We start from the raw sequence: 12,179 nt of genomic DNA on the forward strand, positions 1-12,179 counted from the left end.
TGTTCCTTCCAGGATGGCCGCGTTAGCACACTCCTCTTACATAATGCAGCAGTTCCTGTGGGTGTGCAGCAGATGGAGACATTCACTAAATTATCATTCACCCCACATCATGCTGCCACACCAACGGGAGAATTTCTTTGTTGTGTCTGGTACAAAGAAAATGGCGGAAATGCAATTTTTAACAACAATTCTGACACAAGTACCAAGAATCGCTTAAACATAGAGCCTAAAAATATGACTTGAAGGCTTTAGATTGACACTCCTGCACATATCTTTTGTGTTTTAAACCCAGTGAGGAGTTTGGACCTGGACACACCCAGTGTTGTCTCGATGTTCACAGACACTAAATCATTTCAACAAAATATTTAAATATTTTTTCAATTCGTTTTGCTTTAATTAGCTCAAATGCCGCTCCTAACCTGTGGAGGTGGATGATGAAAGTTGTGTGTGTTTGTGTCATACAGGCTGGGTGTCTGGCTGTGTCCCAGCATCCCTGCTGACAGGAGATGAGACCATGCAGACATGCATCCACCCAAAGGCTCTTTGTCTCTCTGCAGTCAGAGCCACAGTAATATATGTCATATGTTCTCTTTGTTAGCTGATGCTGAGGTCTATGATTATGTAAGGGAGACATCATTAATTAAACACATATAAATGTCTCTACTACGTACAGTATGCATTACTTTTGGTCCCCTGATCGAGCGCAGCAGAAACATCGAATCCGTTTGTGACTTAATGTTTTCACTAAAAAAAAATCCCCATCAGTCTCAGTCTCCATTCTCAGGCATCCTCCCTCCTCTGAGGTTTCTCCTTCACCCAGACTGCTGCTACGTAACTTGTTGCTAGGGTAACCTCGCCTTGAGAGAAGCTTGGACCTTATTCCATTGTATGCAATCATGCTTTTTTTTCTTAGAGCATGAGGAAAAGGTGAGGGACGGATTTGAAGGCGGTGGCCACAAAATGAGGACAACACGCATTTGCAGATTGTAGCCCACATGTCACTATTAGCCTTAAGTGAGTGTTTGATCTTGTAGATTTGAATAATTGTAATGAATGAAGCAAAAACAACAAGAAGTCATGAAATGTGGAAGCGATATCTAAAAATAGCTTTAGCTGTAGCGAACTGCCAGCCCCGAATTTCACGATCAACATTCATCTTCTTAAACCTGACAGACTGCACACACTTTTACAAATGTCAAATAACTAGACAGAGTGTTTCTGAATCCGCAGAACAGAAGAGCAGCTGAGAGGAAAGCTCTCTGTCTCCTTACATAATTAAACAGCACGGCATAAGCAGTGAGCTATTGGCTTTCTTCAAGGAAATTTCCAGCACGCACGGATGAGAGCCAAACGCTGGGTTATCAATCGAAGCTAAGTGAATGAAGGGAAGCAGAAGCCTTTAAGGTACTCCACCGCTCTCGGCTTTACAACCTTCATCACATCTCTCACCCTCGATGACCAGGCCGGAGAGAGAGTGTCTGAGCCGCTGTGGAGGAGACAGTGAGCGTTAGAGAGACATATAGAAAGAGACAGAGCGAGGGAAAGGCAGGCAGGCAGGGTGGGGGGTGATAAGACTGGCACTGAGGCCATGCAGACGTGGGTCACAGAGAGGATGTCAGGCAGGCAGGCGGCCCAGCGAATAGCAATGCCTTCACGTGGAAGTCAACGTGCCATTTCCGACACACAGGAGCCTCAGGAGGAAAGATGGAAGAGAAGAATAAAAGATGGAAGACATGAGAATGAGAAGAAGACGGAGAAAATAGAAGCACGAGGCACAGAGGGAGGAAAAGAGTTTGGAAGTTGCAGGAACGTCGGTTGAGTACATTTCTAATCCGTGCCCAAGTTACATTTATCATTCACCACCAAATATCTATATATAATACATCTTAAAGGAAAAGGCTGACTAGTTTCGAGAAATGTCTTCTTGTCAACAAATCCAAAACCATCACTGTGTCAGGTTGTTTCTTAATGCAATCACAAAGGACTTTCTGGGGCAGTTATTGAGTTTGAAACCAAGGCTCACATGTGCTGTTGAAAACTGTCAAAGGACTGATTTGGTACAAAGACAAGAACGTCCATTTTGTTGTGATTTACTTGCAGGACATATCCAGATACTGAAGCCATTAAGACAATCCTGTGCAATGGGCAGAAAGAGTAGGAAGCTTAACCACGTTTCACAAATAGATACAGCTGGACATCATCAGTGTATATTGTTGTGGTGATGACATAAAGAGAGAAATAAACATGTTCTTGAGGAACTCCGCAGGTCAGTTACATTGTTTTTTTTATTATTATGTCTCATTTCAGGTGTCTTCACTTCCTGTTTTTAAATATGTTCATTTATCTCCCCGCCCTCATGTGCATAAAGTCTGTGTCTCCCTTACCCCCAGTGGTCCAGTATTGCTTAGTGATCTGTGAGCCTTTTGGCTTTCTTGTTTTGTCAGCTTTATGTGGAGTTTTCATGTTCCTTTTATGCCCGCATAGGTTTTCTCTTACAGTCCAAAGACATGCCTGCTCGTTAATTGGTGATTCTAAATTTGCTGTAGGTGTGAATGTTTTTTGTCTTTTGTGTTGGCTGTGTGACAGACTGGTGACTTGTCCAGGATAATCTCCTGCCTTCACCCAAAGTCACAAATAGATACAGCTGGACATCATCAGTGTATATTGTTGTCTAAAGCAGGTATACGTAGATAATGGATGGATGCCTTCAGACCCAAGACCACTCACTTCTGTCTGAAGGCCACGGACAGGGTGTGAAGGAGACCTTTTTGGAATGGCTTTGGTATTTACACTGGACTTCCTGACAGTAAGATTAACGGTGGAAAACAATCAACTGAAAGCATTCGATCAGACACAACTGAGCAGATAGACAGCGGGTGTTTAGACCTTTCACGTTGTATAATCAATGAACAGGCTGATGAGCACCAACAGAGTTAAGTAAGTGGAACCAAAACATCACTCTAATCCCTCCGTCCTCAATGTATGGAAGATACCAAGACTGTCAGGAAAGGAGGGGGGGTGAAACTGAGCAAAGCTAATGTGCTAAAAATGAGGTCAATTTGTTTATTTTCCCATCAGATCCAGTATTTGTTTCTGAATTTGTCTCCCTTTCTTCCTTCCGTCCTCTGCATCCCAGCTTTGCAGTGACTTCATTCTTTGTCCAAGGATGGATCACAAGGCTGCAAACACACATGCTCACACACAGACATATGACATCACCCAAGCAGTGATGGGGCGGAGACTGGCAGCGTAAGTCTGGCATCGCACACACACACACACACACACACACACACACACACACACACACACACACACACACACACACACACACACTGCAGGGCAGCACAACTCCTCGCCCTCCATAAGCTCTCTGTCAGACAGCTCAGCTTGGCATCACTCTCTCCCGACAAGATGAAACGAGCATTAGCCTGACCCCGTTCTCACGGAGACCAAGTCACTCGGCAACAACATTACGTGCTGCCATCCCTGCGCTCTGGCATGTTTGTCCTTTTCCTAAAGCCCCATCTCCCTCCTTTTCGCCAGCAAATACACTCAGATGGAAGCGACAGACTTTCCCGCCCTCCGAATCTCGCCCTCTCCTCGGTCTTTCAGCTGCAGTCCTTTCTTAGTGGGTTATCTTCAGCAGCCGACTCCGGGAGAGGACTACTCGTGTCCCTGTTCAATCTCTTTAATATTTTCACTGCTTTCATGGGTCAGCCGCAGCCTTCACACTGCCTTCTATAGCCTTTTAGAAAGCAGAGATTACATACCAAGCGGCAGCCAACAGTGTTGTCACCCGTTGGTTTGTAAACGGTCGTTATGAATCCTCAAGTTCAGATTTTGGCCGGCGCCATCGTGCTAGTTCGCAGCGGTTTGCGGCCGGTAGTGACCACATTTGTATGAGCTGAGGAGGCGCGAGCGATGGATCGGACTCGTTCTGATTGGAAACCCGAGGATACTACGTCCGGACCACCGATAGCCGCAACCTGACTGCCCCACAGGCCTGTCAATCAAACAGACACGGCCCCAAAAACACGGCTTTTTGAAGCTTATTTTATAATTAATGACGGGATTGTTTTCAGATTAATGGCCAGAAAACTGATAAGAAGGCGTAACTTTAGCGAGCAAAACCGAAATAACTCGTGGAGAAAATGTATGGATTTATGGAATTGTATGAGTTGAATGGGAGTCTACGGAGCCGGAGTCAACCTCGAGTGACACCCGGTGGTATCGTAGTTTAAGGCACTTTGGCATCGGCTCATTTTTCAGAGCTGGAAGCTACGTCCAGCTTTATCGACATTTATCTATGATAGCGTAACTATAAACTACTTAGTGTTTGTAAAACTCTCAAAATGATTCGAATACGATTGTAGTGACGTCTGAAAGGAGCGATCGTGAGACACCTGGAAAATGAAGAAGTGTTCAAATACATGAATGAACACATTTCCACAGTGGACTGATAGTATTGAATCACCATGGTCACCGACTGAAGCAGTCGGGGTTTTTTTTAGCAGTGGAGCTCCTCACTGTGATTCCCAGTCCATTACTGTCTGGTTCCTCATGATCTGATAACACAGCTGAATATAACAGACTGCTGAGCTGTGAATGTTATGTCAGTGATGGGGACTAACTAGTGTAATAAATTAAGGAATTAAATTACAAAATTCATGTAATTGTGAGCAGTTACATTTACTGATTAAATATATGTGATCAAGTTACAGTTACTATTCCAAATGTTTGTGAGTACAAAAAGGTTACATCTGAATTATTTTCATTTAAAAGCTTTTATGTGTAATACAACATTCATTCTGCTGCTCTGTATCTTCATACCACTTCTGTCTACGTCCAGACAGGCTCCATTCATTTGACAGTATGCGCTCACATTTTGATCTTTGTTTTTTCTGATTGGTTCTTTTGACAAAATTCACACCGCCTCTCGTCTGCCAATCAAGTCAATGTGCATTGCCTTTGAGCAACCACATCAAGGCGGTTGGCCATGTTGTCTAATAAGACAAAGAGGTATTTGAAAAGTGTCATTCAAGAAGATGTGTGAAAACCCTGTGAACAATATCCATGTTGTATCATCACTCAGCATGGAGTCGACCTGAATGTAAACCGGGTTTGAGGTTCTGGGAACTTCGTTTCTTCTCTGCAGTCAGTTGTGATTTTCATACTTGGGATTGTTTTTGGTGGTTGTAAATAAAAACCATTTAAATCTTAATTCAAGTTATGCTGAAGAACTTTTAATAAAAGTTTGACAGTAATCAGTGTTGACTTCTGTTTACACTGACGAGTTTACATTTAGTTTAAGGACTCTTTAGCTTTATTGTCCAGTTTAAAACAAATGTCAAAAAATAAATCAAGTGTAAAAAGTTACTTTACGTTAATGAAGTAATTAAAATAGTGATAACACTTGTTACATTTTCAACAGAGTAAGTATTTTTGTAGCAGCTTGGTCTAGAAACCCACTGAACAAACTGCTGAACTGAAGACGGTGAGTCAGCACTGTGTGAATGGTGATGCGTTCACTTACTGACGTACATAGTGCATTTGAACAGTAACAGCTGCTTCTCTTCAGGAAAAAAGTGTAAACCGTCAATAATGTGTAACAAATGACATTGTGAGAGGCTATAAAGCTTTAAATTGAACTGAACAACACAAATATATATTACTTCACAATTTTTGGTATGAAATGTTTTCATGGCTCCATCTGCTACAGTTCCTGCATTACCCAGCATGCCAAGACAGCATGACTGATGTGAGTTGATATAATGTAAATCAGTTTTCTTGCAGAAACATTTCACATCATTTTGACCTGATATATTTCCCGTAAATGCAGCTATTGTTGCTTCACGGGCCTTTGTGCAAAACAATGCATTATGGAGCGAGCGGCGCAGGCCTCCTACAGCTTCCCAAATAAATGTGATTGTTACGTGCTTTTGTGTAGCTAACAAAACTGTAGGGAGCTGAACAGCACGAGACTGTGGGAAACATACTTGTTAAAGAGGCAGCGCAGACTTCTCTGTGAAGAGATTTCGATGTGGAAAATCTATGGAGTTTTTCTTTAAACAGTAAGAAACGATATATTGGCATTCGATTTTCAGCTTTAAATTCGATGTTTGTACGATACCGAATATTTGCAGATGCTCTCTCAAAGGTGGGAGACAATGAAGGCCGCAATGGTTCCTTCCTTTATTTCCTTTCTTGCACCACTTCCAGGGAGCTGTATGGAACAACGAGGAGAGAGAGATCAGTGTCATGTCGAAGAGCTGAGAGCCGAGAGCCATTAAAACGCTTGGACAGTACAACATAATACTCTGAACTGGGCTGAGCTTCGCATGCAGACATCTGGCTTGTAGGAGTGCATGTTGGTATGATAATATCGGGATAACACTAATCACCCAGATTGGGATTATGATTAGCACTCATGAGCAAACCTCCATATCCTGGACTAATCTAACAGCACACGTTACGCCCCTGAAAACGGGGAGAAATAATCACAAGAGTGATGTGGTGATATTTCCTCAATGAACGCATTTACTGGAATGAGGAGAACACCGCGAAATCCCTGGGTTTGCAGGCGAAGACAAAAGCAATCGATCTCAGGATAGCTGATCAGGCTACTTAGCCTGATAAAACATTGATAAAACAATAATGAATGAATTTTGAACACAAAAATAGATTAAATAAACAATGAACAAATCACTCGATATTCCAACCTATTTATGAATATGAATGGACTTTTTTTAAAATGCTAACAGATCATCAATATTTATACTTGTCACACACATATTGGTTTCCAGTGCTCAACAACAACAGTTCCCTGGAGCTGCACGTCTCTGGTCTGAAATTACCGGCCCCAACAGACCAAGTCTTGGATCCCTGAGCTCTCCTGGTCTCTCTCTGCTCTCCCATCACCACAAACGCTTGAGGCAGATTTCTGCTCACCACTGAGCCCGGTACTGTCAGAGGTTTCTTCCTCTTAAAAGCGGAGTTTTTCCTCCCAGCAGCTTACGTGGGATGTGTTGGGTTCCTTGTTATAATGTTGTAAAGTTCCACCATAGTAACAACAGTTACAGCAAAACCATATCAACACTAGGAATGATTTTTGGGACGATAAGTCTTGTCATTAGCTGGACTAGAAATCCATTCTGAAATGTCCAAACAAGGTTGGTATGCTGGTTTGTCTGCTACGTGAAGGTGCCTCCAAGCTGCAAGCAACAGTGGCGTCACCCATTCTTTTGTGAACTGTCGTTATGAAGCCTCAAGTTCAGATTTAGTCCGTCGCCATCTTAGAAGTTCGAAGCCGTTTGGAGTGATCATAAATGGGTGATCGAGTGGGGAGTGAGTGTTGGATCTGATGCAATCTGATTGGAAACCCGACAACGTTACGTCCCGCCCACTGATAGCAGAAACATTGTCAGGATTCCTGTCTGCTCCTACTGTTTGCTCCTCTGTTTTGTCCCCAATCACCTCTCCTCATGTTTTCTGTCTTTCCCATGTCTGTTTGTTATTGTGTCCCCATGTGTTCTGTGTCTTCCTCTACTTGTCACCTCCCATGGCCACACCCCTCACCGGTCTCAGCAGCTGCCACCACCCTCCCCAATCACCACCTGCAGGTGGCTGATTCCACTGATCACCTCACCAGACTATATCTGCCCTGCTCCTGCAGTCATTGGGTGTCGGTCCATACTGCTAGTCACTGCTAGTCACTGCGAGATCCTGCTAGATCCTGCTCGTCACTGCTAGATCCTGCTCTAACCCTATTGACTTTGTATTTAATGAGGGAAGTTCAATTGGAGTCTATAGAGCTTGTGGCTTTTTGGAGCTCTAGTGGCAGTCGGTGGTATTGCAGCTTAAGGCACTTCCACATTGACCTGATTTTTCAGACCCGGAAGCTACATCCACTTTTATATACAGTTTATTTGTTGCCTCAGTTTGGTAGATGGCTGTTCAAATAAAGTTATTCTAAGTGGTCGGAGCATCATCTACAAACAACAAAAAAGAGCTATTTACACTGTCAGTAATGTTGGACAGAGGAGTAGGGTGCAAACTCATCAGCTGGACCGGACCACAAGCAGCACACTTTAATGTGCACCGTGAATGACAGACACACAGTGACAGTGTTGGTAAAAACTGGATGGATTTTTGACAGTCCCAACACCTCACCAATGCAGTGGCCCTTAGGGGTGTGTCCCCATATACCTGATTGCCAGTACACCACCTACGTTACACTATTAGCAGCCTTCATAAGCTATTGCTCAAGAGCTGTCCCTAGTGGAGGTTAACTAATATTACTTCAGTTTTTTCAAGAGTTTCTGCTATCGTTGTGTTTATGGTTCCATTCATCATAACTAAAAGTAGAATACACTATTTCTTCTACTTCTCATTGTTTGACTAAGGGCAGACTTTATGCTACAGTGACTTGACTATCCCATTTTGTTCTATGAGCGGTATTATGGGATGGCTTGAGGCGAGCTATTTAGCATGCTAACTTCAGTAGACCTCTACAATACCTTTCAATAAAATTTATCATTCCAGTTGTAAAACTAATTTCATTATTGGAGACAAAAATCTGATTTGTTGTTCACTAATACATCCTTATTGACATCCAGTGTTTGCCTGCAGCTTTCAGCAGCCATCTGCTGATCATCCCTGCAGGTCTTCTTTGTCAGTCCTCCTGTGACTTCCCTCACCACCTCCACCTCCACCTCCCTCTCCTCTCTTTGTTTGCCTCGCCTCCTCTCTCTGTCCCGGGGCTGACATCACAGCCCCAGAGGATCCCTGTGATGGTAACAAGCCCTGATTCAGCACCAAGTAGTCCTATCTATGCCCCCACCTACCGCATCACTTTGCAGTCAGCGGTTGCTCCCTGTTTATAACGGCATCCCTCTCCCCATCTTTCTTCTTACCCTCCTCCTTTCAACACGCCTGTCACGCCCCCATCACCCCACCCCTGCTTCCCTAAGCAGGCTGCGAGGCTCAGACTTCTTTTGCAGCGCTGAAACAAGCTCTCTCATGTGGGCAGGGCTCTTATTTCACTGTGGGCTGTGCCGGGGACGGCTACACTACATTACTGGGAACATCAGGGCAACACCAGAATTAAATATTTATCTGAAGTGAATATGAAGGAGAACATCAAAGTATTACCTTGTACATTTCAGATTATTTTCAGACTCGATTGCTTCCCATTTTCAAGTCAGTGCATTTGGCTCTCACTTGCAGCGAATATATTTCAGGCTAAAAGTAAAACTGAAAATGTATGAGTTGAATTTTTTTAAAGTAGCTTTTAGAGTCAATGTAAAAATGGGAGCTGGTTGGAAGAGCAATGTGAAACGTTTCATGTAATGTACAGACAGCAAATGGAGACAAAGAAAGTTGAGAAAACATTTCAGTCCAAGCAGTGTAATGATGCATTCCCCAAAAAGCATTAAAAAATATAATATATCGGCTTCCCTAACTCAAATATTGTAACCTGGGTGAGTTCATTAGGGTCCAAATACATCCAACAAAACCTTTCATTTTTTTTATTTTTTTTTTAAATGTAAGTTGAAACAAAGAAATACATAAATAGTTAACATGTTGGAAAATGTTTTTGCTTTCTTTCAAGTGATCAATGGGAGTCCTGTTGTAGTTCCTATATAATGTAAGTTTTTATCTACACATTTCTCACATTGATATCTCCACTTCAACACTAAATATCTCTCCTCAGCATCCAGTGTTTATCCTAAGGTAAGCTAATTAACTCTCAGCTCCAGCTCCTTATAAAATATGCAGACATGAGCGTGATCGAGGTTTTACAGCGTAATCCAGAAAAAAACTGGAAAAAAATTATATTTATAGAGAAAATTGTTTTATATGGTCATACTATACAAATAGTCCAATTTCTAACGTGATTTGGTCTGAATTGTATCTAACAGTGCTTCTTTAGTGTGAGCTCAGCTGCCAGTTCATGCTTCTAAGTATTAATTCACCATACAATTCAAATCATTCAACAGCAGCTTAGACTAGAATACACTCTCAACAATTAAATGTCCCATATTTTACACTAACTTGTGTTTTATTTACAGTCTTGATATCCTTCATATTTTTATGGCTTTAAGCACCAAAAATCATCCCAGTATAGTTTGACATATTTTTGTTTCAAACTTCTCTCCGAAAGTTTTAAAACTCTCAGTAATTACACAGCACCTAGTTCTGCTTTATGATTATTAAAAAAGATGAGGAAATCTGAATTTATACAATATGTGACCTTTAAAGTTGAATCAAACCTCTACTGACCAGTTTTAGCAAAAATATATGACGACACTACACATGATAGAACACAGGATTGAGCTGTCGTATCAAAATCATTACACACATTACTTTTAGCTACTGTTTGTGTATCACTGGCAACTAAATATGATTGTGCATTTGAAAGCTCACTGACAAATTAGATTACTTTTGACTCATATATAACAATCAATCGCTGTGTTATGATTGAGTTGTTTCATTGAATGTCTGCTTTCAAAACTCGCTGATGATGCAAAACCACCTCAGTGCCATTATCCTCAGGGCTGCTAGAATGCATTATTGATCCAGTCATTTAAATATAATATTAGTTCCTACTCCATGTTTTTCTCTTGTCTGATATTCTCTCTAATTAATAAACTGTACAGAGACCCAAACTGTTGTCTCATCACTCTCAGCTCAGGCCCTGATTACATTTCAGCAGGTGTGAGTCCCATATGTTGGGCCTCATTAGGGAGAAAACCCCAAACAGGACTATTGTGTGAGGCGACAACACAGTGGGAGGTCAAGGCCGAGAGGTTGGGTCGAGTCTTAGATCAGAGAGAGTAATGCACGAACCAAAGGATTAGATAATGATGGTGCTGCTGGAGGACGGCTGTAGGTGAGGTGAGGATGTGGAGTTTGACCTTGAATTCCAGCAAATGGGTGTGGGATTCTATTAAAGACACTCACATGCTTATTTAAAGGTCTAATTACATTAATTTCTCAATCTATAACTTGCACAAAGCTCCTTAAGACCCAACATGAGCCAAGCCAGGCCGCACTGAGCCAGATGTGATAATCGATCCAACAACCATGGACGGATTGTGAAACAGTGGACCTCTGGCACGGGCATGTGAAAGGGCACCAACACTCTTCCAACATACAAGCAAGACACCCAGACTGAAAGGTAATGATTCTGTCTCGTTTGTTGCTGTTTTGTGTCATTTTGTATGTCTTTGTGGAAGTGGCGTCGATGGTGGAAGAGCCCTTTGGAGTTACGTCAGCAATGTAATAGTTTGTTCATCAGTGGTCTGACAAACCTGTTTACTGAACCTGTGGGGTGATTGTATCTTAAAACAGTTTATATCAATCGAATCACAAGAATCATATCTTTCCACAGACCACTCACATGAGTATTCATGTGACCTTTAGCCCTGTAGACGAGGAAGTCCATGCCTATAAAACTCCAACAGCTCATTCTGTGGCTTAAAGATCAATCTTGAGATTCATGAATCCATATTAGATTATTCAAGTGAAGACAGATTCAATTTTTTTAACCCAGCCCAATCATTTTGTGTCTCTTTGATTTTGTTTTGTGTCTCTTCATAATAATTTTGTTTCTGCCACGACAGTCGCTTCAATAATTATAAATTGGAAGACGTTTGGAGCCACCAGGACTCTTTCTAGAGTGAGTAACCAATAAAGAAGGGTCCTGATCAGGTAGGTGAACCCACTGGTCCCTCTGACAGAGCTTGCTCTCTTGCAGAGATGAAGAAACTGACTAAAGGACAACAATCGTAGCAGCATTTCATCAATCCAGCCTCTGGTAGAGCAGCCAGAATGTAAGACACATAACAACCCAGTAGCTGTTTTGTGTCTCCTGATGGAGACACTTTCCACCAGGAGACACATTCAACATGCCATTTTGAAGCTGTTTTGTGTGTCGTTGTTGGTATTTACTTTTTTTCATGTATTCTGGATAATTCTGTTGTTTAGCATGTCTTTTGTTGTTTTACATTTCCATGATTGAGTCTGTCTGTGCTTGTTTTCACGTGTTTGTCATCATTTTTGAAGTGTTCTTTGTGTCCGTTATTCTGAAGGACTTTTGCATCTCTTTTTAGTAGTTTTGCATCCATTATTCAGAAGCAGTTTTCTGTGTCATTACTCTTGTTTTTTGTCTTTTTACT

This window comes from Embiotoca jacksoni, unplaced genomic scaffold, assembly GCF_022577435.1.
Source record: "Embiotoca jacksoni isolate LCO1_2020_lvr unplaced genomic scaffold, fEmbJac1.0.p SCAF_7, whole genome shotgun sequence".
Classification (NCBI taxonomy): Eukaryota; Metazoa; Chordata; class Actinopteri; family Embiotocidae; genus Embiotoca; species Embiotoca jacksoni.